We start from the raw sequence: 20,498 nt of genomic DNA on the forward strand, positions 1-20,498 counted from the left end.
AATTTTCAGATCCATAACTCTAGTTGCATCATATGCTCTTGCATATCATTCAGTTTCTGAGGGAAAAACACAGCATCATATGCTTATTGCCTATTAAAAGTAATATATACAACTACACATATCCAGCCAACACACCTCATGGTGTTAAACGCAAGCATTCCTTATACATTTATAAAAAATACATTTTTGTATTATACCTATTTGCATTGGCTGCTCAGTGTGAACCACTGGACAATCATTTCATTTATTTATTTCCGTATGAATTTCATTGTATATTCTCTCAATTCAGCAATTTATCCTCCACACTAAATGCATACAAAATATTCCATCATTCAATTCTATTCATCTGATCACATGGTTTTCTAAAGCAACAACTATGCAATAAACTTTCTTCCTTACACTCAGCAATGACTTGATAAAAAAGGAAATACTACCTACACAGTTTTTCATCCTGCATGCCCCAAGTTTTGCTCACTTTCTCCTCTTGTACCTTTTTAATCAGAAAACTGCCAAATGCCTCTCCAGACACAATTAATTGCACTAGCAATAGCCCTTAGACTTATATGCCACTTCATAGTGCTTTACAGCCCTCTCTAAGTGGTTTATAGTCTCAGCACACTGTCCTTAATAATCTGGGTCTTCATTTTACCAACCTTGGAAGGATGGAACGCTGAGACAACCTTGAGCAGGTCAGGATCGAACTGCTGGCAGTCGGCAGATTATTGCCTGCAATATTGCATTCTAACCACTGTGCCTATTAACACATTGAATTGTGTGTTTTACCATATTAAATACAATTAACATACTAAATCTGTCTTGTGGAGTTTTTTCCCCACTTGCCCAAGTCATGTCACTCAAGTTAGCAAACCACATCCATATTTAAACATTTCTCCAGTTACACCAGCTGCACCTGTAGCCTTATCGTTTCTCAACATTCTAGCTCTTTTTTCATTGAACGCTAACATGTATAGTGCTTGTTTAAAACCATTCTTTGACAAGTCATTCCCACACAAATCTCTAAAATTCAAAAATTCCCTCATTTGAGTTACAGTACATCTCGCATCATCTCGTCATTTTAATTCCATTCACACTGATGGGGGCTCCTTGGTTAGACCTCTTCGTCTGGAGTATTTCCTAAACTATTTTTTATTTTAACGAAAAGCACTCTGCATTTTCTCTGCCCCTTTGTATTAATCTTAATAGTTCTCTGCTGTCACTGAGTACATTCTTCACAACTATCTTTTTTCTGTCCATATGCTTTACAAATATCTTTTTTCTCTGTCACTGCATTAGTCATTTTTGTATATGAATTTTTCTTACTAACAGTCTCTTTTAGTTAATCATTCCATCAAAAATTTTTTTTCATATTTTCCATTACTGCAATTTTATGCATTTCTGTGGAACTCTATCACATAATCGTATTTGCTTTATTCCAAGAGGTTTCCCCTTATGGAAGGCTACGTCTGCTTTTTATTCATTATGTTGGAAATTAATTTTTCTACGAAGAACATTCACTTCTCTGCATGTACTCATCAATTCTACCCTACAAGATCAGACTAATAAGAGGCAGCATTCAGATGTGAACCAGGCAAAAATCTAACATAGGTTCTCTCTCCACCTGTTGGCTACCCTTTAAAGAAATTATACCGTTTCTTGGGCTTGTGCATTAGCCACTGAGTTCAGAAAAATACACGAACAGTTAAGAAGATTTCTCCTGCCCATTCTCTTAATTTCACAGAGACACAATATTTTTCTTTCTCTTCTTTCATTTGTTGGTTTGTGCTCTTTCCCCTTTACTCCTCCTACATTCCAGGTCACAATCTATGGATGGATCAGCCCATATTTATATTTGCCACCCAACATCGCTTTGGCCAACCAAGGCTTTTACAATACTTTTGTAAGTGTCAGCTAAGTTACCCATCTTGGTTAAACCCATGCAAAGTGTAGCATTCCCAGATAGTAGTACGGACTACTATAGTATAGTATCCAAAAAGAACCCCCCACTAAAATCCAAGACAGAGAACAAGAAAACGGCACAGCCCTCCTCCCATATGTAAAAGGCACCACAGACAGAATCAGCAAGATCCTCCACAAACATAACATCAAGACAGCATTCTGCACAAACCAAAAAATATCCACCATCCTAAGAAACCCCAAAGACAAAATTGAGTTAGAAAATCAAGGAGTATATGAAATCCCATGCACCGCCTGCCCCACCACATACATCAGACAAACCAACAGAAGAATAAGTGCACGCATTGAAGAACACAAGAACTCAGTCAAAAAAGAGGAACCAACTTCTTCCCTGGTCCAACACCTTAAAGCCACAGGACACGATATTGACTTTAAAAAGACCAGAACTATCGCCAAAACTGAACACTTTAACAACAGAATAATCAGAGAAGCCATCGAGATAGAAAAACGCCCACACAGCATGAACAAACGAGATGATACCTCCCGCCTACCAGCCATTTGGAAACCCACCCTTATTGACAAACGAGTCCCTAACACGAGGAATGACACCAGACCCACACTCACGAGGTCCACACAGGATGTCACCACTGCACATCCACCCAGAAAGCAGACCCAAACCCACACTGATCAGGAAGCACGACCAAGGACCAGAAGCCAGACCGCAGTTGCAACATTAGCCATTTCAAACCCCTCCAATCCATATATACAGCAGACAGACACCCACTATGAAGATGTAGCACGACCACAAACACGAAGCCAAACAACAGCAATGCAGCTCACCAGCTCAAATCCCCCTGCAACTCAGACTAATCTGAGCACAACTAAGCCCCCACCCAAACAGGACACACCCCCAGCCAATCAGAGCACAAAAAAAACCCATCCAATCAGAGCACAGCCAAGCTCCCACCCAATCAGTTCAAACCCCCACCAGCAGTTAAAAAGGAAGAAACAGCTGCAATCACACATTGCTCCCAGAAGCATGAAGCTGAAGCCTGAAGATGACGAATGAGACTTCGTTGAAACGTCGCCAAGACACTTCCAATTTTACGCGGGAGAAAACCCGAATAACCAAAGACCTACATACAAACACCCGCGAAAACCTCAGAAAACAAATACTATAGTATAGTATATATATGATAGTACCCATCAGTTTGGATACATTTGGCATTCCATAAGCACAACCAAAGCCCAATTTTTTCATGTTCAGAGTATTCTGTGCAAGCTTCAGGTCTGTAATTTAGAGAGGACATAAGTAACAAAATAGTTCTATGAAAAAAATGCAATAAAGGAAGCAATTATTGGGAACACAGCCGAAAACTGAAAGTAAAGCTATCAAAATAAAGGAGATTAACTGTAGCATGATTTGCTAAACATTAAAGTAAACAAACTTGTATAAGAGTAATAGGCACCTTGGGTGTAATCCCATATCATCTAGAACACCACATGAACACCAACTAGCATTGACAAAATTACTTTCAATCAATTGCAAAAGGCAGTTCTCAGTCATTCAGATCATGATTGTCTCAAAGGGGCTTATTCAAAAGGCAACTGGACTATGGGTTTTTTTTCCCTTGAGGAAAAAGAAGACATGAAGTGAAGAAAAAGAAGCTTCTCGGCTGAGAAGTGAAATGTCTTCTTTTTCCTCAAGGGAAAAAAAAAACACATAGTCCAGTTTCCTTTTGAAAAAGCACCTTTGAGACAACTAGATTATTCACACATAATACTAATAATATTCTGGTAGTCTGGTTAAATGGAATGAAAGTAACTGAATGAAATTTAACAGGAGGAAGTGTGAAATTCTTCACTTGGGAAACTATGTGACCAAAAGGTTAATACTGTTTGCAAAAAAGATAAGTAAGTGACTACAAACTATGTAGGACCTAGCAATGTGATCTGGCTACAATGACAGAGGATGCTACTTTAGGATGCCTTAAAAGAAGTATCATTTCCAAATCATGAGGAACAATTATTCCACTCTATTGTCCTTTGGCCAGACAATTACTGTTGCTAATCTTGGGTATCATGCATTAAGAAGTGTTCACAGACATTAGAATAAGTTCAAAGAAGATTAACTAAATTGATCAGAGAACTATAGAAAGAGACTGAAGGTACTGAGAAGTAATGGATTCCTCTTCACCAGATATATGAAAGTAGAGTCTACACTGTCTGGAATATTTTAATTTGGATTCCAGAACTGAGTGAGGGAGTACACTGCCCCTTCCAACTATGATTCTAAAAAAATAAAATTAGGCAGCTTCAGAGTTGCCAAACATCCTAATAGTTTTGAAGAGGGACATATGTACACTCCATTGTTTGAAATTATGGAGGCTGACTAATTTTATTTAAAGACACACACACAGGGCACAGCATTCATCACCAGCAGAAGGCACCTCTGTTCAGCCCCTGGCATCCTGGTGGATCTCAAGTAGAAAGAACACCAAACCCAAGGACATGGGAGAGCAACATGGGGTTGGCTGTACAATAGCAAAAGAAGTAGCCTCTCTTCTCTGGTAAAGCTATGTTGAAAACATTCCTCTGAACTATCTGGGTAAGGGGGTCAATCATATGCAAGTCACCTATTCCTATGCATGCAATATCAAATCAACTAATGCACCACACTTCTTCTACAGGCTTCAGTCAGCTGAACTACATAAGACACTTTCCCCTACATACCAACAGGCTATGGGTACTAGTCACTTGTTGACACTGCTTGTGCTTATATAAGGAAAACCAATTATGGTGCGGACTGTACATAATCCTCACCTTACTGAGAGTTGCACCTGCAAGGAGTGGTGGTCATGATCTTCAAAGCGACCACTTATCACACAAATGGCTACTTGCAACTTATTTACAAACACTTAAAAAAATTACGGACAACTGTATGGAGGAAGAGAATCAGTGCTTTCTGATCCATCTAAAAGTAGGAGTTTTACAACTTTGGCTCATAGGACTGAGGCAGTTCTAGGAGCAAAGACACCCCTCCCTCTCCCCTTCAAATCTTCAAATGTTTCCGACCTTACTTTGATAGTGAGCTCTTCAGACAGGTCTCCCATCCTTGGTTTTGTCCTGCCCGGAAAGTGGCTTACTCAGCGAAGAAACCAGCTGGTCACAAGCAACGTGACCGGGTAAAATAACTGCACTAACCCAGAATGCCAAGATGTACCAGCATAGCCAGCCCAAAAATCATATTCAGGCACGTCCCAGCCTATGGCTTCAGGCTGTTGAGTCACCAGCAGCAGCAGCAGCAAGAAGGAAGACTTGTTTTGGAGTGGAGAATCAACTACTAAAAAAACTAGGAAAAGAGCATTTCAAGCCAGAGAAAGCAATCTTGCCACATTCTGTCAGAAAAAGCCAGCAAAGTTAAGATGTTTGGAAAAATGTTAGACTCAACAAAGCCGAAAGGATGTCTAAGAGAGAAAAAGTAGGCAAGGGTTTTCAAAAATACCTGAGCACCAAGCCAAAGTAGATGTGGATCATAATTTGAGAACAAGAGAAGTAAGTTGAATACACCAATCTAGCAAACAAGCAAGCACACGGCCCAACTAAAAGATGAGTGAAGTCTGAGTGCCACAGCAGAGAAGGCTGTCTTTGCTCCAACGGTACAAGCAGCCAGCGGTTAATTGCGTATACAAACCTGTACACCAGAGGGCAAGACCAACAGGAAACTTCATATGACTTTGCATATTTAAGCACAAGGGACAATTACAAGAAGAGCAGAAGTGGTAGACTGGTGTTGTAAAGGAATGCAGTAACCCTCTCTGCATGCTTGTATGCTGCAGATAGCTTGGCTGAAAATAAATGCCAGCCTTCATACACTATAACTTAACACAACTTGAGATGTGCATCATCTTATACAAGAAAAGGATTGTACAAATAGAATAAATTAGTTTAATGCAACCATAGTTCTCACATCATGGGAGCCGCAAAGAGCTGAAGCCTCTTATCATACCACCAGTAGAAATCTTACTGAGCAGGATTGGAATCTTTTGTCATCTAAAAATACAGAGATATATAGATACACTTTTTTTCTCTTCTTGACTTTTTATTCACAGGTCCATAGCAGAAGAGGAAGTGAATCCTAGTGAGACAGTCTAAAAAACTAGTGGACCTACAGCATCTGAAGAGCCAGTTGACAACAAAACCTGCAGGACATTGGAATGAGGATTCCTGTTGGTTTTGAAGTCACATGTTCCCCATCAAAGCTCAGTCATAAAAGTATACAGAAGCTTTTAAGCCGTTAACATCTCTCACCCCCAGTTTCCATTGTGTAAAAACATGATTCCAAGTGATTGTCCTTCACCAAAATCTAGATAGTTCCTAAAGCTAATGCATTTTATATAATAATTTAAAAGGTTAATCCAATAATCCAAGGTTCACAAGTACAGTTCATGGTAGACATTTTAAACCCCATAGAATAAGATTGGTCTCTACTTCTAATGATTTCTAGTAAGAATGAAACTGACTACCTACTGTCTCCTGGTGGTCAATGTAAGAGAAAATGCCACACAGGATATATATTATGAGGATATTATTATCAACTGGACATAAGAGCATTCAAACATGACATTTTGTAGGGAGTACATATAACAAACAATTTCCCAGTATAATAATAATAATTAATATAAATACACACACACACACACACACACACACACACACACGTGTGTGTGTGTGTGTATTGGTTTAACTAGGAAAAGAAGACTTATTAAAAATCAAAGAGGCACGCAGATCCAAGCTCATGATGCCATCAAAACAGGATTTGAGAAGGAATTCTTAGCTCCTGATAGATTCCCCAATAAGACTAGCTTTCTGCACGTCGCCATTTAACATGAAGGAGATGGGACTCACATTGAGATACTAAAATTTGCAAGACTGAAATCCAAAAATGTACATATTAAACCTGCAGAGCAATCATCCTAGAAGTATTTAGTGAGCTATAGCACCCTGAATTATCAGGCTGATCTATGTGACATGGAGGGTGGTAATCTTATCCTTCCCTACTACTGTAATAGCTCCACATTTTCTCTTGCATGAAGAGAAGTGTTCACTAGTAAGACTCTCATCCCATAATCTTCACTTATTTACCTTGCCTTTGCAGTCAAGGGGCTCTTTGAAAAATGTTACACTACAACAGCCCAAAGGTAATACATCTTCATCAATTGTAATGCACAACATTAATTCACCTGGATTGTGTATTGGTTTATATGTACTAGAGTGGGACTGTCCAGATACTGGCTATGTCTTCCATAGCTAATGGTACTTCTGCAGGCTCAGGAAAGATGACTTTCAATGGAAATAAGGTAGACTGGAAAGAAGAAGGACACAGGCAAATATTACAAGAGACTTTCCCAATCCAGGATCCAATGCATGTGTCCTCCTGGAATACAGGATATATATACTACCTCCAACTGTAACAAACCATAGAGCCTTGAGATGATCTTTGGTAGGTTTGTTTAATGGAAAGAATGCAAAAACTTTTCTTCTATTCCAAAGATAGTGTATTATCCCATCATATGACAGTTGGCCCAATGGAAAGATGAACCCAAGCTGAAACCATGTAGGCAACATCTTAGCAATACCAGAGAGAGATATGGAGGGCATGCCAGAGACAGAGAGAAAAGGTGCAACATATTGTTGAATGGATTTGGTTTTGATTATGAAAATCCCAAGTTCTTAAGAAAACACAGAGCACCTTAAGAATTCCTGCAATACTGGAATATGCTGAACAGCCTGCTTACCCCACAAAAAAACACAGATAAGAAAAAGATTCCTTAACAAAATGCTTCTTCAAAATCTTGTAATGAGCTCTCCGCAAACAGCAAGTCAATGCTACAAAGTTTGGATAAATCCATTTTGGGAAAATTCAAGAATATGTTTCACTCCATTCCATATTTTGGATCCAGCTAAATCTCAAGATCGGAAAACTAAATTCCAAATGCATTAAGCTTTCAGTAACGAAATATTATTTATTTAAGGGATTTGACTGCAGCCAAATATAAACCCTATGCCTTAATGTTTAGATTTCACACATTTGGAAGCTGCTAGCTTACTGTTTTGTTGGATGAAAATTACAAATCCCCTGCTTGATTCAGCAGTTATTGATCTAGACAGCAGTGGGTCTGCTGTCAATATAAAGGCTGTTCTGAACCATCTTCTTCAGGCCCTTTATATGGACTCTTAGAGCATTTTTAAAGGCAACTGAGAAGGGTATATGTTGGAAGAAGGGAGATGGAGATGAATTCTTCATGGGCTAGGGCTAGGCTTCCAAACTTCCATAAACATCATAATGGAAAATGTCTTTCTACTTAAAAACAAACATGATATTATAAAAGGAGATTGTTCTACCACAACTCCGATTTTGCCATTTCTATTAGTTATACACCCCAGCAAATAGTTGGGAAAAAAGGCCAAACATTCTATACCAGGTGGCCTCATGTGCATAAAACTCAGCAAGCATGTTATTTCCCTCTTTCCTTCTCTTCCTCCCTCTCTTTGCCTATCAATTAGTATAACAAATTCAGAACAATTAAACAATATTGGCTTCTGGAATTTGAAAGAGAAGGTGCTGGTGGTGATATAATCGATGCTAGCAGAAACTTTTCAAGAATTAATTCTTTTCTTGATTTAAAGTAAACATTTGCTTTCGGAATACATTTCTCAATGTTTTATTCTTGTTTTTAGAGAATTTTACTGGAACCTGGTTTCATCCTTGAGTGCTTTTATATCATGAAGACATCAACTCAGACATGAGTTTATAAGAGGAAGGAGAGACCACCATGGCAACTAACACAATCCATCCCTCAATCCCTGGCAGTCATTGGTAGGGCATTGTAATAATGTGAGAGATTTGCACTCTTAGAAAATGCTCCAATTAGTATTTTTCACTTCAGATCAAAAATCTTGTTTAAAATTAGCCCACTTAACAATTGTGAAACCTATATTTTCGCCAGTCAGTTTAAAAATAGTTCTCTTCCATTTTCATTGCTATATTAGTGCCACTGATATACTGTAAGGTTGTCACAGAAGAGTGTCACTACTTCTCCAGGAAATTGTGCTCCTAGAGCCATTTCTCTGCAAACAGAGAATGCAAAGTAGGAAACCACCTCAAAATCCTCTAGCATGATCAACCCTTCCCCCAGTCAATTCCCCTCACTACTTTATATTTTGTATTTATTTGGCTTTAGAGAGGGGAATGCTGTATCCCAGGGCCTGGATGCACTATGTCATCATTAATCTGGAAATATCAAGTGGTGACATGACAGGCAATACAGCAGCCTTCACAAGAATTATGAGGCCTTTCGTCCCACTTTTATCACCTCACATTACTAATCTGACATGAGATGAAAGTCACCACAGGGGACTGAGTCTCTGCACCCTAATCACACAAGCCTCATATATCTGTAAAAGCTTAGATGGGGTGGAGAGATGTAATGTCACAACAGCGACAGTCAGCTGAAACTCAGTAATTTTCCTTATATGACAAATCTCCTGCATTTCTGGTTTCTTGAATGTCTCTAAAAACAAATGGTTAAAAAAGAAGAAGAGATTTTAAGTTCTTCTTCCAAAAAATGTTGCTTCAAAAAAAAAATCCCACCTGAAAAGGTCAAAAAAATATTTTCTTGGCCTTCTGGTACATTAATTAGATTAATTGCAAAGTACTATTTGCAAATGAGGTCCAGTTTGTGTTAAAGCCTCCTAGACTAGGCCTAAGAGCAACTGAAGGAGTTGGTGAGAAGCCAGACATCACACAGCAGCTGGAATTAACTCTGAGATTGATGTGATCTGGCTATTGAAATAGGAAATCAATCAATCCTTCCTTCCTTCCTTCCTTCCTTCCTTCCTTCCCTCCCTCCCTCCCTCCCTCCCAATTTCTGGCTTTTTTACAAATCTACCAGTCATAATAAAAATCACCGTTTGTGTTATCCACATTTGCAATATAAATTTGAAGCACCTTTGCACATTCTAGACAATTTTTCTTGAGTCATATACCAACAGTATAGCATTTATAAAAATTCTTTTTTAGGTTATAATATAAATTAAATTTCAGTCCTTTTAACCACTTATTTTGCCATTGTTCCATCAATATAATCATGCAACGTTCTTAACCCATTTTATCATACAATCTTTCACTTGTTCTTCTATTTCAAATTTCAATAAAAGCTTATACATTTTAACAATTTCATGTTCATCATTTGTATGTAGCTCAAATTCTGCCTTCTGCTGCTCAGTTCCAGATGCTTTATTATCTGTCCTAAATCCTTCTAAACTTTAGTGCATACAAAAACTATTGAAAACTAAATGGGTCTACAGCTAACTGCTCTTTTGATTTAATCTCATATTCTCCATGTTTCTTTTGCAATAAATCCCAGAAATTAACTTTTTTTCTTTACTGTTTCTTTCCTGTAAAATAGTTCTTGTGCTGAGACAGTGCAGCTTCTAATTATCCTGGCAGCTGCATGGCAGACTAGGTTTAGCATCTAGATGGTCTCAATGACACCCCATCTGGTATGAACTGCAATAGACCAACTGTGAAGTGATGAGGGCATGATCAGCTATAAGCTATGCATCCTGATTCAGGAAATGGCACACTGATACCCTGTTTCCCCCAAAACAAGACATCCCCTGATAATAAACCCAATCGGGCTTTTGAGTGCATGGCAATAAGGCCAAGCGCTTATTTCAGGGTTCAAAAAAATATAAGACAGGGTCTTATTTTCGGGGAAACACGGTACATTAAATGTAATTCTGCAAAGACGCTCATGGCCATGTTTCCATCTGCTGTTCCAGCAGAAGTCCAGGAGGATTACCAGATTGCAAATCTGTTGTCAGTCTTTCCAGATATATCAGTTCAGAAATAAACAAAACAAGGATTCCAGGAATACTACTATACTATTATGGAATAATAATAGAACCTGATATCTCTTTTACCAAATAGATTCAAGGTGGGGTTGTTTTGAGTTTTTCTTATGACTTCTCCTTTCACAGGACTGAGCTGCCTGTCAGTTCCCTTTAATTATTCCTGCATTCCTTTATCAAGGTTATCTCTGTATTCCTTCATACGAGTTTTGAAGGGGGAGCATGATCCTGCTAGAAAGCCTTGAATTCTCTTACTAGGGTTCAACCTGTTACTTCCCATCCAGACCCTAAAGATCTCCAGAAATTAGGACAGGACCTCCAATGCAACAAATGTCTGGATAAAGGGCTGATATGTAGAGCTGGATATCATTAACCTATTGATGATTCCCTGGCCTATGAATTACCTTAATCAGCAGCTTCATGCAGATATTCTGAGGAAATTTAAATTGGAGTAACTTGGGTTGATTTCTTCTTTCCCAATGAATTGAAAGAAACTAGTTAGGAAGGAGGAAACCACTAACAGCACTCCTACTCCTGAACCTCACAGTTAGTCCAGAAAGACTGATGGATGATATCAAAATCTGCTATCAAGTCTAATAAGATCAAAAGGCTTGTCTACTCAAAACATCACCAAGGTGGATCTTCCAACTAGAAAAAAGATATCAGAACTGTCCTTATCAATATATCAATATCCAGTGAAGTTTCTATTTAGGACACAAGGGATGTAGCACAGTTTTACAAAGGACATTATGTCATTTCCTTACACCATTACTAAAAAAAAAGAAGTCAATTCAGAATTCAGATAATTTTTCTAAGTGATCCAGAAGCTGTTTACCATCTGATCAATTACTTACTTCCAAATATTTATTAATTGAAATAAGACTGGGGGCCAGTCTTCTGCTATCATGCAGTGTAGGTTATGTTGAAAAGGGTAGGTGAAATCAATCCAGGATTGGAGCCAAATCTGAACACACAGCATTTACAATGTCTCTGTATCACTGCGTGGGTATTTCCAAACAGAAAGCAGAAATTCCATCCCTACTTTCTTAACATATTTTACTGATAAGGAAAAAGAGAGAGAGAGAAATGGTGGGAAGACATAAAAGGATTCTAAAGGGCACATGACATCATCTGGGTCCTTATTAAAGTTCTCTGAAAAAACAGGGCAATTGTACAATAAAGTACTCAACACTCTTCTTCCATCTCATCATGTGGTTAGTTCAGAGACAAATCAAGGGTGGTTTTTATATGACCTGTATTACAGGTAAGAAAGCAAACACTGCATTTTTGATCGATGTTCGGTAGAATGATTGTTTTTTACAGTAAAGTAAGCTGTAGGAAAAAAAACATGCATAAACAAGGTTTTGTTTAAGTCTTCTTTGCCTTTCTGTTGCATGGGACAAAATGCAAGGGACACATTTGTCTTTCCTGAATTCTTCTTCCTTGGCTGCCCATCCCCTCTAAAGCTCAACAAAAACTAACCTGGCTATTCTCCCTTCTTAAGGCTCTTTTCTCCACATTTCCACTTGCATCTACTGCACCTTTATGGAAAGCAGATCCCAGGAGAATTCATTTCATCCTTTACTTTCTGTGGCTTCCCCCTCTCCACCCCACTCACTTCTGACACTCATTGTAAGGCAGCAGATCAATTTTTGCACCTTTCTTTTTTTCATTCCCCCTCTCCTTCTTCAGGACAGTTGTGGTCTCTCTCCTCCTAGTGGCCCTTATTCCCCCCCCCACATCCCAGTCCTGCTCTTCTATTCCTCTGTTCCTTAGTGAGAGCAAGTTATGAAGGTCCAGCTGGGAAATGTGTGTGAAAATCACACAGGAGAATGGAGGAAATAATGTGATGGGCCAGATGCAACCCACCAACAGGAACCTTCCTACCCTTTTTCCTGAAAAGAATCCACAACTGGAGCCAGAGATCTCTTTAACTTATCTAAGGAATAAAGGAGATCTTCAACTTCTCCACAGGAGTTATTGTCCATTGTTCTTACATTTTGTAACAAAATGCCACCTTTGGATAATGTAAGGGCTCTTTAGGTACATTGCTTTGGATAGATACCTCTACTCCAAAATGTGGTATCTGCTATCTAGCATTCCTTATTCAACATTCTCTTGATAAGCTCAAAGAAAGAGAGACTTGCTCCTTTTTACTTGCTCCGTCCCAGTTGAAAGTTTACTATTTAACCATAGAATTAATCTTTAACCATAAATCTACTTTCCTAAGTTTTTAGATAACTCATTCGTCTTCTATGTTCTCCTTGACATAGTTCCCCAAAATTCTAGTTTATTCCTTTTCTTACTTTTGTTGCAGCTTTCCTTTATTCTTTTTAAACCTTTTGAACTTAAATGAATACTCACTATTGCCCTCTGGAAATGTCTCATTTTTTCCCCAACAGATGACAGTTCCTCACTTAACTGTGCCCATCTTTGCTGATCTTCTAATCATAGTTTATCAAACTATGTTACTAAGACGTCTAGTGTTTTCTTACTATATTGAAAAATTGTACCACTGTGTCAAACAATACAGTATTTCTTACTATTCTTAATTTGCAATGCACAGCTAAAGAAGATCCATTTAATATGCTCATTTCCCCTGAAGAGATTTCCTAGAAAATAATAACTTAGAAAACCACTGCTATAAAGAGTTTATACTAATCCAATTTTGTTGTATTTTACAATTGTTGTTACATTTGAACCAGAGATATCAGATCTCTACAAACCAGAAACAGGTGCAAAATATTGGTTCAGGCAGTCATGCAGAGAGCTGGAGTAGGATTTGTATGAAAGTACAAGATGAATCCTCTCTGGTCATCAAACTTCTGATGTCTGCATACGAGAGAAAGAGAGAGATGGAGACAGGGAGGAAGGGAGAGAGAGAGAGAGAGAGGAGTAAAGGGAGGGAGGGAGAAAGAATATCTAACTTCTGCAGTGCATCAGTTCAAACCAAAAGGGAAAAGGTCTCTCAGAATATCCCACACAGCTGCAAAGAAAAACTATGTTTCGTTCAAGGAATTGCCAAAAATTGCCACATGTGCTTACATTTATATTCTGAAACATCTTTCTCCCTTCAGATCTGAAACTGCACATTACTATTATAAACTGCTAAATGAACTCATCTACTTGGTATGCCTGTAAAAATAAGGAAAGAGGTTCACTGATCTGTACTGACAAGAGTGCTGCAGTCTTCACGCAATGAGTTATCTATAAAAACCCAGAACATTTCCCCACAATTTTCCTTTAATTGTATCCAAGACACATCCTCCGAACCTTGTTCCTCTTCACTTCCAAATCAAAAGTGGCATCTTGCCTGAGTGGAATATACCTAGCTGCTTTCCACCTTTCCTAAGATGTTCCAACCTGCACCCTCACATGAGTAAGAGCAGCATATACACACTCCATCACTAAATAAGGGCAGAAAGGAGCTGCCATCAATTGGTAGCTGGTAGTCTTCTCCAGCCTGGACAGTGTAAGGTGCAGCTTGAAAATAAACAAAGAAGAAGACAGGTTTTGACCTTGACGCATGATAATATTAAGATATATTTTATCTCCAAGAAGAGGTATATAGTATATAGTCTCCAAGAAGAGGTATACTGTATATGCCATTAGCTGCTATTCCAATCACAAATCAGGAAGCATGCTTCTACTTGAAGTTAAAGCTATGGCCTATTTATTCCATTTAAGGACCAGCATCTGCTTCCTATCTGGAACACCAAAGGCAAATGCCAAAGACCTGATGGGTATTGGTTTCTGCATTAACCCACTTCTGCTTTCTGCTATCTGGATATTTTACAGAGAACATGGACCCTTCTTGTCCACCCACCTTTGTTGACCTCTGTTCTTTGGCACAAGGAGCCAAGAAGGGATCTTTGTTCAGAAGCCAACTACCATGAAGCACTTCCTGTTCTATGGAACTTAACACTATCTGTAGGAGTTACAGGGTGGGGCAGAGAGATGGCTTATAATGGATTAAGTCATCCTAGCTGAAGAGAATTTCTTCAATTCTTAAATAGTATGAGTGGGTGGAGAATAGCTATATCTTCCTGGTCTGCTTTTTCAAGGCTAAATATTGCCATCCAGCTCTTAATTTACTCATCTTGGGGACATGTGCAGCATAGGGCAGGATAACAACTGCTGCCTGCCTGACTTAATCAAAACCAGAGCTCCCTGACAACTCTAGGACATTCGAGGCCAGAAGTCCAAGGAACTGCAGTTGTGCTGGCCACAGATTACAACATATGGTTTTTGTTGCTGGCTTGAGATTTGGCAAGAGACTTTGGGAAAGCGAATTACTCAAAGAGCAGGGAACTGATCTCCTAGAGTGGGAGTTTATGAAAGACAGAATTGGGGGAAGGATGATTCATAGGTACTTTTCAAAGAACCCCTAATTAATTTGCACATTAGCAAATGGAGAAGGGGATCCCTAGCTGGCAAGACAGCAAGTGAAGAGCAGCTTGGGATGGGAAAGGGGGACACATGACTTGGAAGGCAGCTCAAGAAGACTTCTGAAGCAAACAGTCTAGGTCTAGATGGGAGCCGATGCAAATTGTTATTATCTCTCTAGATGCTTTCTTCATAGAGATGAAGAAACAACAACTCATCTAGATTAAACAACAACTCATCTAGATTAAACAGACTTTTCCAAGAATGCAGAATCACCTGGCCTTTCTAAAGCAAAGGATGACAAATCCTTGACCAAATTGCAGTTAACCAGCTCCCTCCCAAATGCTGAGATTCCTGCAAAACTATCACATGCTTGCTGAGTTTTATGTTATTTAACAAAAATAGTGGTTTGGGATATTCCTGAAAGACCACTCCAACATGGCTGAATTTTTTTTTAATTTGAATTTATATCTCGCCCTTCTCCAAAGACTCAGGGCGGCTTACACTGTGAACAATAGTCTTCATCCATTTGTATATTATATACAAAGTCAACTTTTATTGCCCCCAACAATCTGGGTCCTCATTTTACCTACCTTATAAAGGATGGAAGGCTGAGTCAACCTTGGGCCTGGTGGGACTTGAACTTGCAGTAAATATTTTCTTCCTACAATATTTAAAAGTGCACTGGCAAAGAATTATACAAAGCAAAGGTTTTTCATGCTGCTAAGAACAGTCTTCAGTCATGTACTCTTTCAATCGCAAGTCCAGCCACACTGGGCAACTAAATGCATCCTGAAAATCTACAAACTTAGAGAGAGCAAAAGCCTCTTTCTTTGCTGATTTAAGAATGGTATGCCATTATCAAGATTAGCAGCCACTGATGGTTCTATTTAATTAGAGACAGGGAGATGGAACAAACCTGGAAGATGACCCATCTCTATTTGAATGAACATGAGTAAAGCTTAGGCTGTGGACAAATGTCACAGAATTGGGGACTAGAGACAGAAATGGGAACAAGGAAAATGATTCTTGGTAACATGACACAAGTTTGAGATCAAAGAGTTCAACTGGCTGGCTAAAGTGACAAGGCAAACAAAAGGAAATTTTGCTCCATACAACACACAATTGGCTGAAAGAATTCATAGCTTCAGGATGTTGTGATGGCCGTCAACTCATGTTACACATGACACCCAGCTGCAAGTATCTTTTTTCTCAAGTCTCTTTTGCAGTGATGTGACAAGTGGGGTGGGGTGGGGGGAAGGAAAGGATTGTTTTGAACAGAAATTGGCCAGAGGGGAAAGAGTTAGAGACTTGACCTCTGCAATATCTGTCTTTTGTTCCTAGGTAGTATTAAACATACACATATATGCATAAAAAGCACTAGAGGAAGTAGGATAGCCAAAATGCACGTGAACAGCTTTTTAAAGAAATAGGACAAACATTATGTATAAAGAGTTTTGCAGCCATCTCAAAGTGATTTAAATGTAATTATAACAAAATGAAAGTATAAAATACTATGTATAAAACTACCAAAGCATGCTATCTAAAAATAAAATGCATACTACAGATAGTCCTCAATTTATGACAACAATTAAGCCTAAAATCTATGTTGCTAAGTGAATCTGGCTTCTCCAATGACTTTGCTTGTGAGGTCACAAAAGGTGATCACATGACCCCAGGACACTGGAACCATCACAAATATGAACTCGTTCCCAAGCACCTGAATTTTGATCGTGCGATCATGGGGATGACACAGTGGTCATAAGTGTGAAAAATGGTCACATTTTCCAGTGCTGGTGTAACTTCGAATAACTTCATCATTAAATGAACTGTTGTAAGTCAAGGATTACCTTTATTAAAAAAAAAACCTTGATAATCTCATCCCCTTGATAATCTCATCCCCAATTATCAAATTGATTTTATGAGTTTTAATTTTTTTGTAAATTTTAGAGGGTAATATTTTATCTATAAGTAGCCATATCAAATAGGTTTTTTTAAGGGTTGTTCTTAGTTTTGTATTGTTGTTTTTCCTGTATTTTATTCTTGGCTGTACACCGCCCTGAGTCCTTCGGGAGAAGGGCGGTCTATAAATAAAAATATTCTATTCTATTCTATTCCCTCAAACCTGAAAGTTCATTGGTAAGGGGGGACAACAATAAATGAATTTTCTGTTGGAAATTTTCTGTGATGGGGCTGCCACTGAAAAGGTCAAACCTCTGTTCTTGCTAATGTCAAAAACAGGATTGCTGGATCATTAAACCATAAGGTGTGATTCTGTTCTGCTTTTATTTCTACATTCTCAGTCTTCCAAAGCAGTGGCCCCCAACCTTTTGGGTACCAGGGATCGGTTCCATGGAGAAAGCTTTTTCAGTGGACTGGAGGAGGGCATGGTTCCATGTGCTGCCTGCATCCCCTGGAATGGGCCGTTTGCTCTGCCCGGTTGCTGAAATGCCACGGCCCCGGGCCAGTCCATGGACTGGGGGTTGGGGACCCCTGTTCCAGAGGCATCTGGCTAGTCAGTGCTCCTCACCCTGGAATTTTTGAATTTGAAAGAATCTTTTGGAACTGTTGCCATCATTCAGACTCCAGTTCCTGCCTCCACCCATTTCCAGACCTACCCAGTGCCATCTGAAGGACATTGGTTTGGCAGGGCTGACTGCACTGGACCCAGTGAACCTTAGGTCTAACCTTATGAGGTTATTTTTATGAGCCTAGAACCAAAAACTGGACATAACCCTGGATATCCTGAGGGACAACTCTTTCCTAAACTATGGTTTGTCTCACTGAAAAAAACATGACTATCAAGGTTGTGGCTTCTTTCTGGTGCCTAATATTCAGGGTGGATAAAAATTGATGTTTTAAAAAAAAATTTAAAAAATGCATTTTTAAAATTTAAATTGCATTTTTTTATTTTTATCAAATTTATTTTAATAAAATGCTTTTGGAGTAAAATTATATCTGAAGATAGAATTTTTTTTGTTGGCCAAGTGTGATTGGACACACAAGGAATTTGTCTTGGTGCATAGTTTTCTATTTAAGATACATTAATAATTTAGTTTATTCAGCATGAAATGGAGCTTAGTTATGTACCATGAGGCTGTATATTCTGCAATAATGGGACTGTCAGTAAGTCAACAGCGGGTCAGAAGAGGAGCCGTTGCAGGACAGAGATGACAGTTGCTCTTTAAATATTATGATTTAAATCAAGTTGATTTAAATTGATTTGATTTAAATCAAATCCACCCTGCTAATATTACATCTCTGATTTGATGCCTAGCCCAAATTCTACAATCTGAGGCAACCATATAACTGATTGAAATCCCTGAAAAAGTTAAATGTGGATTGGCTGAAAATTAAAAGGCTGAATGTCAAAAAACAAAAAGGGCACTTCCCAGCCACTCCTGCAAAGATCTAAACCCAGATAGGCCACCATCACAGGTTCTATTGGCTTCTTTTAACTCCCCTTCACATTGTACACAGTTACACTGAATAACTGCCAAGTCCCCATCTTCAGTCTGGGTTCTCTTCTCAAGAAGACCAATAATAGATTTTATTCGAAAGAGACAGATCTGTCCAACATATGAGTCACCAATAGCCCTTAATCAGGGACTCTGTTAAGAGAACAAATGCTTCAAATTAACTTAGAAGTTTATCTTTCTAAAAACCAAGATCTATTCAGAGCACATCCTCACAGCCCTCCTCCCACACGCTCCCCACCTCACCTGAGAGACGAGTTTAGAAAAGAAAATTCTCATTTGTTCCAGCCTTATAAAAGAATATTTTGCAGCCTGAGAAGGGCAAATGTGTCCAACCAAGCCAAAGCATGCCCACAGCCAAGTTATTTTGGCAATTCACATAGAAAGGCCACACCCCGGTGGTAACATCTCCAGGATTCTGCCTAATTATCCTGCCTCCCTGTGCTCAAGAACAGGATCTGGAACAGGCCAAAGCCTATTAATTCAACTTTGTTTCTCACAGTGGAAAACTCGATGGTTCTGTGTGCTCCAGAGCAAGAGGAAGGGAGTCCTCTCCTACTACTTTTCTGCCATTGGTCTTTGGAAACATGTGCCCTCAATTCAGAGATTATAGGGAATCTTGAAGACTAGCAATCCCCGATTGACCTGAGCTCCAGGAATGCATCCAACCACTTGAAAAGCCATCTGAGTTAAATCCATCCATACTTGTCTTGGCCCACTTGCTATCCGGCCCAGCCCTCCTTAAGGTTTGCTTCCTCAGATATTTTCATCTATTGTCTGCTACTTGTGCTTGGAAAGCCCTTGCAACTGGATCATGTCTATAAGGCTGCCCGGATGCAACAGGATATTTGGAAAAGAAAAGAAAAAAAAGTGCACTTCTTTTTCACAAGAGCCACTGACTTTTCTCCAGAAGAATAAAAGCAGCTGCATGCATAGGGTATATATATACAGTACTCAAACCCTGCAGCTGGGAAAGAGAAGGCCGGCTCCAACACAGGACCGCCTGAACCTTCAGCAACGAGAGCAGTGACCAAGCCCAGTCGACGCAAATACAACATCCAAGAACCAAAGGCGTTAACATAGCGAGTTAATAACTACTAAAGCAGGCCATTCATCGAGACAATCGCAGAGATCTCTCCTCTCCCGTTTTTGCTGGGGGTGTGTTGTGTACATGAGAGCGTCCGCTCAAGAGGGGGCGCCTTAAAATGAGAAGAAAGGATGGAGGGGACGTTTGAAAGAGCAGAAGCGGTCCGGAGGGCGGGCGCGACGGGGGAGGGAGAGGGAGAAGAAAAGCTCGGTAATTTTTTTTCCTGCGGGGGTGGGGAGAGAAACCCACCAGCGAAGGATCTGCGAAAGGGGCAGCAGGAAGCGAGGGTAACCTGGCAAAGGCTAGACTCCGGAGGCCGCATCCCGCAGCCGAGAACAAAAGTTGCAAACGGGGAAAGGGGGGTTGGGGAGGGAGAGAATGAGGCGACTCTCTCTGGCCAGGAGGAGCGAGGGATGCCTGGACTTCCACAAAAGAGGGAGTCGGAGGACGCAGAGGGAAGAAGCCACCCCGCGCTTGGCGGGACGAAGAGGGGAGCGCCCAGCGCAGCCGCCGGACTCACCTCCCGGCGGCGGCGAGGTCTTCTCTCAGCCGGCTGTCGAAACCCGAGCGACGTCGGCAACAGGAGGCAGCCGGGTCGAACAGAGGGGCTGACGGGCAGCCTCCATCGCCCGCCTGCCCGACCTCCCGCCCAGTCGTCGATGCGATCCAGCTGTGCCTTGGATGCAGCGGAAAGGAGGCGCGGCGCCCGGCGGGCTCAG

At 39.9% G+C, this 20,498-nt stretch overlaps 1 protein-coding gene across 7 annotated transcripts in view; it reads right to left on the bottom strand.

Moving 5' to 3' along the window:
* S1PR2 (sphingosine-1-phosphate receptor 2) overlaps positions 1 to 20,458 on the bottom strand; it is a 67,054-nt gene extending 46,596 nt beyond the window's left edge. For 3 of the 7 annotated variants that reach the window (XM_058173401.1, XM_058173400.1, XM_058173399.1), the window contains exon 1: positions 4,995 to 5,616. The gene's annotated coding sequence lies outside the window, so the exon portion shown is untranslated. Of the gene's footprint in view, positions 1 to 4,989; positions 5,617 to 20,299 lie in introns of those variants that run through there. The other 4 variants (XM_058173398.1, XM_058173396.1, XM_058173397.1 and 1 more) reach the window with 3 other exon arrangements.
* Positions 20,459 to 20,498: the final 40 nt, after the last annotated feature.

The sequence above is a fragment of the Ahaetulla prasina genome, chromosome 2 (genome assembly GCF_028640845.1).
Source record: "Ahaetulla prasina isolate Xishuangbanna chromosome 2, ASM2864084v1, whole genome shotgun sequence".
Lineage (NCBI taxonomy): Eukaryota > Metazoa > Chordata > Lepidosauria > Squamata > Colubridae > Ahaetulla > Ahaetulla prasina.